The sequence below is a fragment of the Clarias gariepinus genome, chromosome 21, assembly GCF_024256425.1.
Source record: "Clarias gariepinus isolate MV-2021 ecotype Netherlands chromosome 21, CGAR_prim_01v2, whole genome shotgun sequence".
Lineage (NCBI taxonomy): Eukaryota > Metazoa > Chordata > Actinopteri > Siluriformes > Clariidae > Clarias > Clarias gariepinus.
In genome coordinates, this window is record NC_071120.1 from 18881315 (window position 1) to 18886081 (window position 4767).

Genomic DNA, 4767 nt, shown 5'->3' on the forward strand with positions numbered 1-4767 from the left:
GCATATCTATAAAAAAAATAGGAATGGATTTTAAGATAAGAATTAAGTATTATATATTTTTTAAAATGGTGTTTATATGATTCTGTCTGAAAAAATCACTTTTTCTAAATGAGCTTTCACCTGAATTAGCACCAATACCATGTTTTGACTGTGTAGTGTATGAGAAGTCGTTTCCCATTAACATGCAGCAAGTGGAATGCATGATCCCGTATAATAGATGAACAACGCACCTTTAGGAACACGATCATTCATGAACACCACCTTTACAGTCCTGACCTCGCCTGACCTCCAAGCCATTTCCACAAGGAGTTCCTGGGAGGCCAGTGTTTCAGACGTGATTCAGGAAGCTTGATCATGTTGTACTGAGAAAGATCAAGAAACCTTGGTGGTATCAAATCACTAGTGAACCCTGGGATATGTGCATTAGTCTAGCAGCAGGAGATTATAGAGAGAAATGAAAATAAGTTGTTAATTCTGCACAATCGAAAGTCTCGGTTTGACCTGAACGCCTGTTGTAAAAGTCTGACGTAGCAAAGCACAAGCAGCAAAACACACACCAGGGATAGTTTCACTTTTCTTTCGTTTGGCTCACCGGCTGATTTCTGGGAAACCCCAGTCAAGCCAAGAGTCTAACAAACACACACAGGCTGCAGAAGAGAGAGAGAGAGAGAGAGAGAGATAGAGCCGAACAGAGAGGAGCATGAGGGGGAAAATGTCAGGAAACTCGATACGTGCTGCTGAAATCGGACAAATAACTGCAGTTATAATATTCTAATGCAGCTATAATGTTTTTCTAATTCGAGTCGAAAAGAGGAAATAAATATCTGCAGTTTGGGTGTTTACTGTACATGAGCAATGCTGCACGAATAGTGCTGGATTAAGGTCGTTTGGATTAAAGGTGAGTCATTAAAAATATATTTATATGTTATTATTATTTTGGAAAAAATAAAAGAAATTAAGAATTCTCGTGGTTACTGAGAGAAAATTCTGGAAACTTCCACACAAGGAAGAAGACCAAAATAAACAACACATTTAAACATCTGACTCGGTTTGATTAGGTTTTAATTAGGCTGTTAGAAAGCTTATGAAGTAAATACGTCGTAAAATGTTTATAAATAAATAAATAAATAAATAAAATGTTCTTGCTAAATTGTACACAGTAAAACCTAATATTTTGGTTTCACGTTTTTAAAAAAATATATATCCTTCATAGTACCTGTTAATAAGTTATATTATATTTATTTATTTATTTATTTATTTATTTTTTGGTGTGTGTAGCCCGTGTAGCAGGTCGGTTGCTATGCAAACAGAAAGCAAACCACCCTAGAGTGTTTAGTGATTAGAGCTCCCCCTTGTGGTCAACCTTCCTCTAAACAGCTGTGAGTGAACGAGTTTTTTCACCAGCGTTAGAAATGTTTCTAAATGTACAGTATGAACTCAATTTCATTCACGCGCTCACTCTCCATAACCACTTCATCCTCGTCAGGGTTCTGATGGAGCCGGGGTCTTTACCAGGATCACCCTATAGCTGGTACACACTGGTCAGCCATAACAAAAAGGTGTTCTAACACCTTTTTATCACAACCGACATTAAGTTTTTCATCAATTTAATCTGCACTAGCGCTCATGTGCATCATTGAGCCTTGGCCACCCATGACCCTGTCGCAAGTTCACCGGTTTTCCTTTCTTGCATCACGTTTGGGATGTCCTGACCACTGCACACCAAGGAACATCAACTCAAGAGCTGCGGTTTTGGAGTTGCTCTGACCCAGTCCTCTACTCACCATAATTTGACCCTTGTCAAATTCACTCAAATCCTTATGCTTGCCCTTTTTTTTTGTTTCTTTCCAACACATCGACTTCAGGAAAAAAGTTTCACTTGCTGCCTAATATCCCACTCACTTCCATGCACTATTTAACAAGATATTGAAACTGTACTGTAGCTACTGGGAGAAGGGACAAATTGTGATGGCTAGACGACTGGGTCAAAGTGACTCCAAAACTGCAGCTCTTGTGGGTATGTTCTTGGCTTGTGTTGGTCAGGACCGACCAAAATTGATCCAAGGGACAAACTGGATCATTAGTTGGATTATTACTGGTTTGGTGGCAAAAGGAGGCACCTACTCAAAATTAGGCCAGTGGTCATAATGTTATGGCTGCTCAGTGTATATTCACACACTTTTACACTCTTACACAATTTTTTTAAAAAAGGAAATCAGTGTTCATGGAGACAACACAAACAGACACATCGAAATCGTGTCTCACTGTGTCACCGTGTCCGTCTATTCGATCAAAGTAATTCTGTATCACTAGATACTGAACACTGATGTCACACTCTCACGTGCTTCAACATTATAGATTACTGGATGAGCATTGTTTACAGACTTTATATTTATAATAAATATTAACAAAATGTTTGTCCTACAGTATATGATAACATAATTCTTAATGATATATACAATAGTATGGTTTCTGTAGTGTAGGCTCAGAAGTTAGTGAGGATTATCTAATCCTCTTAACGTTTTCAAAACTTCCTTGTTTTTAGTTTGTTACCACATGGCTAGCATACTGTAACAAAAAGGATTAGGGAGTATAAATGGGTTAAATGTCCAGATCAAAGATACTGTAGAAAAAAGAGAAGGATCAAGTAATATATACAAAAATCTACATAGAAAAAAGGTATCACTTTAATGTATAATATTTTATTATTATATTTTTCTCTATTTGTTCCTCTTCTTTTTGGCAGCCACTATCAGCATGTGTGCCGTGATGCCAGAAAGTAGTAATGAAAGGAAAACTCCAGGTGTGTACTGTGCACAATGCAACAATGCAACACACACACATAAAATTATAACGTTGTAAAAACAAATTGTAATAGCGTGATCTCTATATCTATATCTGTTCTAATCCACTAATCCCAAAACTGTTTAACAGTTTTTAGTTCTGAGATGGAGTTCACTAATGAGGAGCTGATGTGGCTGCTAAACATATCGCCAGAGGTATGACTAAAATTGTTCTTTCTTTTCATCTGTAAATTGTGTGAAATATCTGATATAGCCCTTGTTAACTAAACAGGGTCATAGGTTGTCTTAGCATATTACCCATAATCCTGCATTTAGTTACTTTTCCATAACCAACTGAGCTATGTTTATTCTGAGCCTAGCCTACTGCTACTAAAAAGACTACTGATTGTATGGAAGGATTATAAACAGGCTGGTAGTTATGAAAGTACTAATATTCATGTTTAATCATGACATTAAAGGTACCTGTTGGTAAACTCACTCCAGTGGAGGAATGCTGGTGCGAGCTGGCAAAGCCGAAGACAGAAAACGAGGCCGAGCTGTTCCAGATAATGGCCTCTGTACGCTTTGGCTTGACTGACGCCATCGCCTCCAGGATGGACATGCTAAGAATTACAGTATAAAAACTAAGCAGGATATTTCATATAAGTGTGATTAAATATGGTACAAAAATTCATATTAAACTACGCTACCTATCTAAAAATTGGAAGTAAACCATAGTTGAATGAACAGATGCCTTTTTTGGAAAAGAAAAATCTGCTGAAGCTGTGTACAGAGAAATGCAAAACACCTTCTTCACCTTCAAAACCAAATATGCTAAATAAAATTTCCATCCTTCTACCACTCTTAAAAACGTTGTATATAAAACATGTATATAAAGGTCACAAATTTAAAAGTTCTATAACTCTAATAAACAGGCAAAATATTCCAGTAAATACAGTATTTACACTGAGCCTAATAGGTTAAATAATCTGTCCTGAGGAATGCAGGAGGATCTGGAATTTATTTTACACTTAAAAGGGGCTCTTGACTACAAAATCTTTGAGCACCCCTGCATTATGGCACAGCTTTATCATCTACATCAAAACCTTATACTATGACGTTTTCATGAAACCTACTGTACCACATGAAAGTGACAGCATGTCCAAACGTTTTCTGTACTCCACAAAGTTTAATATCAGTGTGTGTATTTTATCATCAATGCTTAATTTGTTCCATACTAGAAATATACAAGTCTGGCAGCACTGTTTACAAATGATAAGGCTGCCTTGAAAGATGATGTACAGTATAATGTCATGCCAAGTCTACCTCAGTGTGTGACTGTAGCTGCTTGATGCACGAACAATTATTCTTGTGTAATCTCGTACAGCTCTTACTGTAGTCCAGATCAAAGTGGAATATTTAAATAGAAAAATGATTTTGGAAATGTATACTGAAACGTCCATGCACTCCTCATATGCAACATCATACCTCTCTGTAATATACCGTATAAGCATAACCATATTAATCTTTTCGATTCTATGCTTTTTACTCTATGCTTTTTGTTGAATCCCCTCGTTAAAATGTCTTTTACCATGGTGGAAAATGACAAAGTACTGTACATAATAAACTGGCATCTTTGACATTGTTTTGATTTTCCTTTTGAGAGCTTTATCGCTTTTCATTGTGAAAGTTTTTTAGGATTCCTCTCTTTTCTTCCAAACATTACAAAATTTAGGATGATTCTCTGCTGAGTGATTTCATGTCATAAACGCGCAGAAATGACTAAACCACTAGGTGGCACAGTTATACCACCAACATTTTATCTTCATTAGACTTTATGTACTGTATTTGGATTTAGTCCATACAATACAATTTGCATCATTTTAATATTCTCATCATACTGTATGTTTATTATTACTTTCTAATTTTAAACTCTTTTATTCTTTGTATGGTTTAGAATTAATTATGATTTTTGTGTTGTTGG

At 36.2% G+C, this 4767-nt stretch overlaps 1 long non-coding RNA gene across 1 annotated transcript; it reads left to right on the top strand.

Moving 5' to 3' along the window:
* The first annotated feature begins 647 nt into the window (after positions 1-647).
* LOC128509004 (uncharacterized) lies at positions 648-4423 on the top strand. The gene is made up of 4 exons (XR_008355989.1): positions 648-898; positions 2747-2803; positions 2935-2999; positions 3263-4423. It is a non-coding gene; the product is annotated as an uncharacterized LOC128509004 (long non-coding RNA).
* The last annotated feature ends 344 nt before the right edge of the window (positions 4424-4767 follow it).